A 10,140-nucleotide genomic window follows, 5' to 3' on the forward strand; every position below is an offset into this window, starting at 1 on the left:
GGTTAAGGTATCTTCTCTACTATCACATAAAGAAAACGTGGTAGGATTTGAATTAAATTTCAAGCTTTGCTTTTAGAACTGCTGGTCTTTTTCACTTCTTTATTATACCTTATATGAATATAATCAATACAGCCCAGTATATATGCAAATACCTTTCCACAAGATGCCACTCAAAAAAATTAGTCTTGCAAGAAAAATAGTTAAAAGGCAATGATATAATTGAAAGTTATCTCTGATTTTAAAAATTTATTGAGGATTTGCTTTTCCCAACTCCCTTACAACATCTAGCCTATACTGAAACCTTTACCTTCATTTACTCCAAATATCTAAAATGTTGTTAAATCCAACTCACAGAGTCCTTGTCTCTCTTCCTCCTGTCTCTGATCCAGCTTTTTTATTTTGTGAGTTAATTCAGCAGCTGTACTTCTTATGATTTCTTATCCCTATGGCTCCCACTAATATCTGAATTCTATATAAACAAAAGGGAAAAGTAGTTGATATATGATGGAAGAATACTTCTTTAATATTATTATTTCTTCTTTTTTAATTAGAGAAGTCATAGATTTACAGAAAAACCATGCATAAAATACAGAGTTCCCATACACCTTACTATTAAACCTTGTGGAACATTTGTTACAATTGATCAAGGCACATTTTTGTAATTGTATTATTAACTGTAGACCATAGTTTACTTCAGGGTTCACTCTTTACACTGCGCAGTCCTATGGAAGTTAAAAAAATTTTGATTCCACTAACATATATACAACCTAAAACTTCCCCTTTAAACCACATTCAAATATATAATTTGTTACCATTAATTATGTTCACATTGTAGTGTTACCATCACCACCATCCATTAACAAAAGTTTTTCATCATCCTATATAGAAACTCTGTGCAATTTAAGCATTAATTCCTCATTCCCTGCCACCACCCCAACTCCTGGTATCCTGTATTCTAGTTTCTGACTTTATGAATTGGCTTATTCTAATTATTTCATATCAGTAAGATGATAACAATATTTGTCCTTTTGTGTCCGGCTTTTTTCCCCAACATGATGTCTTTGAGGTTCATACATGTTGTCACATGAACCAGGACTTCATTCCTTTTTATAGCTGAATAATATTCCATTGTATATATAAATAAATATTTATATATTTAACATTTTGTTTATCCATTCATCAGTTGATGGACACTTGAGTTGTTTCCATTTTTTGGAAATTGTGAATAATGCCACTATGAACATCAGTGTGCAAATATCTGTTCAAAACCCTGCTTTCAATTCTTTTTTGGTCTTTACTAGAAGAGGGTTTGCTAAATCGTATGGTAATTCTATACTTAACTTTCTGAAGAACCACTAATCTGTCTTCCACAGCGTTGCACAGTTTTCACTAGCAGTGAATGAGTGTCCCTATTTCTCCACATCATCTCCAACACTTGTAATTTTCTGTTTTATGAACAGTAACCATCCTCGTGGGTGTGGAATGATATCTCACTGTGGTTTTGATTTGCATCTCCCTAATGGCTAATGATGTTGAGCATCTTTTTATGTACTTTTCGGCCATTTGTATATCTTCTTTGGAGAAATGTCTGCTCAAATCTTTTGCCCATTTTTTAAATTGGGCTTTTCCTTTTTGTTTTTGAACTGTGGAATATCTTTTTATATTCTGGATATTAAACCCTCATTAATATATGTGGTTTAGAAATATTTTCTCATATTGTGTAGGTTGTCATTTTACATTCATTATATAGGTCTTTGTTGCACACATTTTAAAATTTTTATGTCCCATTTATTTGTTTGTTCTTTTGTTACCTGTGCTTTGGGTATAAAGTCTAAGAAATCATTGTGTAATACAAAGTCCTGAAGGTGCCTTCCTATGGTTTATTCTAGGAGTTTTATAGTTCTTATTCTTATATTTAGGTTTTGATCCATTTTGAGATAATTTTTGTATATGTTGCAAGGTAAAGTTCTACCACCATTCTTTTGTATATGGACATTCAGTTTTCCAAGAACCATTTCCCAATTCTTTCCAAAGACTTGGCATCTTTGTCAAAAATCAGTTGGCCATAAATGCGGGAGATGATTTCTGAACTCCTAATTCAATTCCATTGCTCTATATGTCTGTCCTTGTGCCAGTACAATGCTGTTTTGATGGCTGTGGCTTTGTAGTACGTTTTAAGATTGGGACGTGTGAGTCTTCAGGATGGCTTTGGCTATCCAAGGCCCCTTACCCTTCCATTTAAATTTGATAATTGACTTTTCCATGTCCGCAAAGAAGGCTGCTAGAATTTTGATTGGATGTGTTTCATCTGTAAGTCACTTTGGACAGAATTAGCATCTTAGAAATATTGAATATCTCTCTTTTTATCCATAGAGAAGGGAGATATTGCAAATATTTACAAGTTATCTTTAAATTTCTTCTGCAAATATATGGACTTCATTAAGTAGCCATGTAAATAGAGAGTGTCAATATGTCCACCATATTTTCCACAGCTAGGGAAAATGATCGCTTTAGAATGTGTCAGTAAAATAATTCAGTATGTTTGTCCTAAAGTGCCAATCTCACTGTCTTGGTCAGTTCTTTGGACTATTGAGAGGTTGTGGAGTAACCAAAAGCAGGGGATGGAAACACTTATAGTGGCTTTCAACCATCTACTCAGAGAGAAGCAACAGAAGTCATTGGTATTTTGTCTTTGCACAAATTGGAATTAAATCCCAGTTAGCTGAAACATGTTGAACATATATTTAAACTCATTAAGCATTATAACTTTCTTTTTAAAATGTGGATAATAATGCCAATCTTAAAGCGTTGGTTAAGAGAGTAAATGAGAGTAAACCTCATTTACTCATGACAGTAAATACCTGTCATAGAGTGTATTCTTTATAACTCTTATCTTTTACTTTTCTCCTAACCTAAATGAGGTTTGTGTTTTCCCCTTCTAACACTTCTTAACAAAATGTCTTTGGGTGAAATAAATATTTTAAATAGCTAATGTGTCAACCAATAAATATAGTGTCTGCAATGTAGGAACTAATGCCTAATACACATATAGAGGATTGTTATATAAGAAGGTTTTGGTGATGGCAGAACAAAATCAGGTAAATTAGAATGAATAGGAACAAGGGACAGAGCTTCAATAGGAAACAGAAAGCTGCCAGCAGGTGGGGAAGGAGATATTGCAAATATTTACAAGTTATTTTAAATTTCTTCTGCAAATATATGGACTTCATTAAGTAGCCATGTTTTCAATAGTTGAGGTCATGGTATGTGATGGTTGGGTTCATGTGTCAACTTGGCTAGGTGACCCGGCTGTCTGGTTGGGCGGGCACTGGCCTGACGATTGCTGTGAGGATATTTGAGGCTGGTTAATAAACCAACGGGCTGGTTTGTTGGATCATCAGTCAATTGACTGCGGCTGACTGATGACTCATCAAGGGGCGTGCTTCCACAGTGAGAGAATGCAATTGGCTGGATTTGGTCCGTGTGATCAGTTGAAGGCTTATAAGCCGGATGGTTAGAGACCCTTCACTTCTTCTTCGGCTGCCCAGTGAAGCATTTCCTGGGGAGCTTGTCGAAGTTGCCGGTTCGTTTCCTGAGGAATTCATCGAGCACGTTCGTCGAAGATCGCAGTTCATTTCCTGAGGAGTTCGTCGAAGTTGCCGGTTCATTTCCCGAGGAGTTCATCGGACATCTTCCTTGGAGTTGACAGTTTGTTGACAGCTCTGCAGAATTTGGACTCGTGCATACCCACAGTTCCGTGAGTCACTTTTACAATTTGATAATCAGAGACATCTCTCATTGATTCTGTTTCCCAAGAGAACCCTAACTAATACATGGTAAAAAGGCAGGTCAGTCACCAATAAGGCCCAGGTGCTAAGGGAAGGCAAGCAAGTGCTCCTGGGTTGTTTGTTGCTGTTGTTGTTTGTTGGTTGGTTTTTGTTTCCCCTGAGCATCCAACCTAGTAGACAACTTTATAGATCTAGATGTGGCTCCTCCTCCACTTACTGATTGGAAGGTGGGAGCTGGATAAACTGCATTGTCAGTTATAGTTCAAAACTCAAGGACTGCTAAACCTTGATGCTGAGGCATCAACTCACTATTAATTTGTGAATAAAATAGATTAAAAGCACTCATCTTTCATTCTGGAGAAATAACCCAAGATTCTACATAGCTAAGTGTCAGACATAAGCAAAATGCCTTTATCATTATTCCTCTCCTTGCCCTTCCACCTGCCCTTCACCAACCCCGGAGCCCCTCTCTCAACCAGTCTCCCTAATTAAAAATGTGAAGTCTCATCAATCCTTCTCCCTCATCTGCCTACATCCAATCAGGTACTCCTTAATCTCATCTGACTTCTTAACCCATTGCTGCTCTCTTAGTTCATTACTCTTTCTTGACGTTTTCAATAGCCTTTTCCCTGGGATGGCCCTCTGGCCCTCATATCCCTCCATCTTTCTGAAGAGTGATCTTTCTGAAACCTGAATCAGCCATGCAACCTTATACTTCTTCCATGGCAACCAATGAGAATTTGAAATCTAAAAGCTTTAGTTATATCTTGCGACTACTTTTCCCAAATCACTGAAGTCCACTTCCTTCTGTTTCAGCCTGTTTCCAGTCAGGCTGAATTGTGCATATATCATCTTAGAACCATGATTTCTCAGACTTCTCCACCTATGTGTGTGCTTTTTCCTCATCCTGGAATGCCCCCACGTTCACCAGGCCTGCCTGGAAAACTTATATTCATTTTGTCAAAAATCAGCTCATTTAATATCTAGCTCTTGTGTCAGTCCATATGTCACATGTCTTCTGTCCACAACCACAGATGAGTTAATCGCACCCTTCTTTGGGCAAGCAGAGCATAGCAATGAATACACCCAGATTTTGTGGTCAGACAGGTCAGTTCCTGACTGTGCCACCTCCTATCCACATCATTTCAGGCAATCAGTTAATCTCTCTACACCCAGTTAACCCTCAGGAAAATGGGGATGATCATGGCACATCTACCACATTAGGCTGTTGCAAGCATCTGATGAGATTATGTTGTAATATACTGTCTTAGTTTCCTGGTTGCAATCACAAATACCATACGAGTTGGCTTAAACAATGGGAATGTATTGGCTTGTCATTTTGAGGCTGGAAGAAGTCTAAACTCAAGGCATCAGCAAGGCAACACCTTCTCCCTGAAGACTGGAGATCTGGGCGGCTGGTAGATCCTTGGGTCCTTGACTTTTCCATCACACATCAATGCACATCGTGGAATCTTCTGGTCTTCTCTCTTCTGGGTTCTGTTGACTTCCAGCTTCTTCTCCCCACTCTGGTGGTTTTCTCTATGTCTGACTTTCATTCTAGTTATTAAAGATCTCTGGTAATCCAGATTGAAGCGGGACCTGATTCAGTTGGTCCCAGCTTAACTAAAAATAACATCTTAAAAAGGTCCTATTTACAGTGGATTTATATCCACAGGAATAGATTAGGACCTGAACATGCCTTTTGGGGCGGACATGATTCAATCCCCCAGCAAGTACTAAATTAACTTAATATATGTGATGTACTTAATAAATGATTGCCATTTTTATTCTTCATTGGTCATTATAAGATAATTACTGTTTACATGTGTTTCTTTTATAAGATGGCAAATTCCTTAAGGGGCAGAACTTGTCTTATTCTGTCTTATTTTCTGTATCTTACTCACCTTATTCATGGCTTACTTTCTGTACTCATGGTCTCAGCACTGGCCTATGATACAAATGCTTTTTGAATCATGAAAAAGATTTCTCTACAAAGTCTGTATTTGTTTTTCTTTTCCTTTCTTTTGATATCTCATTTATTGACATTCACATTCCTTGTGAGAAGGAATTTCAGACAGTAGTATTTTAGGAAAGCACATGGTGATGCACTTCAAAAAGATATTTCTTGGATGCCACCTTTAAGTGAAAATACCACAGGAAATAGTTACTACTCAGCAGGTTGTTAGATTAAATAGTGATGCTTTTAGTTGGAAGGGCCAGGAACAGGCTGGGTTATTGACTGCTAATCTCTGTAAAGTATACTGTCCTAACCATTACCCACAGGTATCTTCACATACAATAAAACCCAATTACCATGACAACATCTACTAGTAAAAGGAGAAAGACTAATGACTAACTTGTTTTTTCAATTGCTTTGGAAAAGCCTCTTGCTACCTAACTAGAAGTGAATCAATATTACCCAACAGAGTTTTAGAGGCAAAAACACATTAAAATCAAGGACATTGGCCAGTCTAATTCACATTAGAAGTACTTCTATGGTGTTTACTTTACAGGAGATACTGAATTAAAATTTATGTACACAAGTCATGGAAATGAGCTCACTTTGACCCAATGAGCTCCATATAGATATTATTAGTATAATCATACAAATGAGAATGTTACTTACGGTCTGGATAGCATTATTATGTGAGCAGGTATGTATAATTTTATCTGAAAGCACATATTGTACTATCTAGCACATGCTAGGATCCTATATGTGTTTCCATGTGTTCTTTCATTTTCCCTCCCCAAAGGAGAGCTTACTTTCTATCTGGGCACAGTTCACTGGCCATTTACAGATGTTCAACATTTCCCCCTGAATTTAAATAATAGAATACATATGCATATACATTATATATGTATATATATAATATATATATAGCTATATATTTTATATGGTATATACATATACCATATAAAATATATATTTTATATGGTACTCATATATATATAATATATATATTATATATTTTATATGGCTATATATTTTATATGGTACTCATATATATAATTTGTACACTGTTATATAGCTATATATTTTATATGGTACTCATATATATAATTTGTACACTGTTACTAATAGTTATATATGCATAATATAGATGTATATAGATATGTAATAGTCCTTGTATATAACATACCATTACTAATAATTTGTGTATATAAATCATTTACATATATATGTATATACACAGTGGTGGTGTATGTATATATATAATATATATATAGCTATATATTTTATATGGTATATACATATACCATATAAAATATATATTTTATATGGTACTCATATATATATAATATATATATTATATATTTTATATGGCTATATATTTTATATGGTACTCATATATATAATTTGTACACTGTTATATAGCTATATATTTTATATGGTACTCATATATATAATTTGTACACTGTTACTAATAGTTATATATGCATAATATAGATGTATATAGATATGTAATAGTCCTTGTATATAACATACCATTACTAATAATTTGTGTATATAAATCATTTACATATATATGTATATACACAGTGGTGGTGCAGTCCTTTGAAATATTTTTAAGACTTTGACAATATAGAGATTATTAGCAATTAATATATATGTTATATGTTATATATATTTAGATTATTAGTAATTTATATATGTCATATGTGCTATTATACACATACATATATCTTCAAAGTCTTAAAGTGTTTCAACAAATACCAGGTATTTGTTTTATTTTGCTTTTCTCTTTACATTTGCTGGGTTTATGGTACAGGATTATAATTATTTTTAAAATGAACCTTTCTAGATTAAAAATTATTCCTATTTAACAAGCAAAGTACCAATGCAGTATATATTTCATTATCGTTTTCAAACATCAAATTACATTAAACCCAGATAATCTTCCATGACCTGAATGTCTGAAACATTATTGGTGATCATAGAATACCCAGATATAGAACATTCATCTTAATTGTAGATAACACATATTGGTAAATAGCAGGGGAAACCATTGCTTTTTCAGATGTTGCCAGTGAAAGGAGAGAAGACTTAGGGTGATTGTATCCTCACAAAATCACTGGAGGTCATTCCCCAGTGGTAATGACTCAGACATTGGAAATATATTTAGCAACCCACATGTTTTCCAAACATTACTGTTATTTTTCAATCATTCTTATTACAGTAATTGGAAAACTAATATTTCTTAACTGACGGACTGAGAGATGGAAATGTGTCAATCAAAAGGTTTTGAAATAGCCTAAAATTCTTTACTCTTTTGAAGGGGAACATCAGCAGGCATATGATCATAGCACTTTCTAATTTAATACATCAATGCCTCTGTGAGACCAATAATTGACTGAGCCAAAAAATTAAACCCACTTCATATTCCTTATTTCCAAAAGCTGTGTTTTCTTTGGTGGAGGGATGGAGGGAGAGGTAGCAACTTTACATTTATGATGCACTTATATATAGCCACTCTACATAGTGCTTTACATGTCTCATCTCATTTAATCCTCTAGTAAACCCCATGAGGCAGTGTGGTAGGTAGAACCTAATGGTGCTCCCTCCTTCCCTCCAAAAACCTTTGTTATATATTGATCTAGCTATTACTGTGAAGGGACCTTGCAGATAGAATGAAGGTTATTAATCATCTGATCTTAAAATAGGGAGATTATCTTGGATTATCTGGGTAGGTGCAATGTAATCACATGAGTTCTTAAAAGCAGGAACAGGAAGAAGAGATGAGGTAGAAGGAGGGATGGAGGTTCACAATCTGAGAAGGACTTGCCCTACTCTTGCAGGCTTTAAAGATGAAGGGGGCAAGCAACCTCTAGCAGCTGAGAACAACCCCAGCCCACAGTCAGCCAGGGAACGAGGACCCCAGACCTATAAAGGCAGCAACTGCATTTGGCCAACAACTTGAATGAACTGGAAAACTGATTCATTTCCAAGGTTTCCAGCTAAGAGTCTAGCTGCTCAACACCTTGATTTTGTTCTGTGAAACCCAGACCCAGAAAACCAGCAGATCTAACCCTGACTTCTTACCCACAGAACCATTAGGGATAAATCTGTGATGCTTAAGCCACTAAATTTGTGGGAATTTACTACAGAAGAAATAGAAAACTAATTCAGGCAGGGACTGTTATTTACCCCATTTTCTAGATTAAAAAACTAAAGTTTAAAGATCAAAGTTGACTTGTTCAATGTTAACCTGCTAGGAAGTAGGAGAGCCTCAGTTTATACAGAGGGGCCAGGCTCCTGATCACCTGGGTGAACGGCTTCCTGAGCTAACTTTCTCAAAGAGATTCTTATGCAAATCATATGACAAAAAAAAAAAGTTAGCTGTTTCCAACTATAACATATTTCAAGGTTTCCAAATATAAAGGTTTTAAGTTTTTAAGTGTTGTAACCATCAACATTTTGTGTGTGCTGCCTGGGCGTCCATCTTACTTGGCTAAACCACTTGCCTCCACATTGACCTTTGCCTAATGAACTAGCAGCTTCTAAGCCCTGGGGCAGAAACTTCCCCAGAGCCCAAACCTGCATCTGTGAGCACCACCCACAGGACCTGCACGCCTCACCCCAAACCCACAGCAGGTCCCAAATGATAAGATCGACTATCCCAGCCGCCCTCCAACCCGGCCCACCCCTCCCCGCCCCGCCTCGTCCCTTTCCCTTTTTCACGCGTTTGCTTTATTTTTATTTTTATTTTTATTTTTATTTTTTTTATTATTCAGAAAAGCTTCATATATTTTTATTTGGCTTTCTGACTCTGTGCTTGTGCCTTCAGCACTTCCACAACGATTTTCTGCTCTTCAATCAGGAAAGCACGCTTGATCCTATCAGGACACATTTAGCACTCGTGGAACCGCCATACGCTCCGCTGACATGTTTTTTCGTGTTAGATAACCTCATAAGAACCTTAGGCCTCGCAGCATGAGCACCCCGAAGTCGGCCTGGGCACACGCCACATGCAGAATATGTTGTCTTCCCAACCTGCACGGTATAAAGGTAAACAATTCTATTACCAGGGGTCCGGGACAGCCTAGTTTTGTTGGAAGCAGTATTGTAGGATAGCCTACGCCCGTATGTCAAACGCTGGACCATTTTCAGTGCCTCTAGGTCCCGTCCCCGGAAGAGACACACGTGTTTGCTTTAAACTGACCAATGGTTGACTCTGGCTGGAAATCCACTAACCTTTACCATGAATCGCAATAAAGGCACCAGCCCACGGGTTCCTCTGGTGCTGCCCGTGTGCTCCGCGCCTGCTGGTTGAGCCCTGAGCAGGTCGGGTTTGTCATGGCTCCTTCGGGGTGCCCCTCTCTCTCTGGGACCTGTGAGTATCTTTTCTCATGC

General features: G+C 36.7%; 1 pseudogene; it reads right to left on the reverse strand.

Annotated features, from left to right (window-relative positions):
• Positions 1–9,538: 9,538 nt before the first annotated feature.
• On the reverse strand, positions 9,539–9,891 carry LOC119518980 (annotated as a pseudogene).
• Positions 9,892–10,140: the final 249 nt, after the last annotated feature.

This window comes from Choloepus didactylus, chromosome 22 (assembly GCF_015220235.1).
Source record: "Choloepus didactylus isolate mChoDid1 chromosome 22, mChoDid1.pri, whole genome shotgun sequence".
Classification (NCBI taxonomy): Eukaryota; Metazoa; Chordata; class Mammalia; order Pilosa; family Megalonychidae; genus Choloepus; species Choloepus didactylus.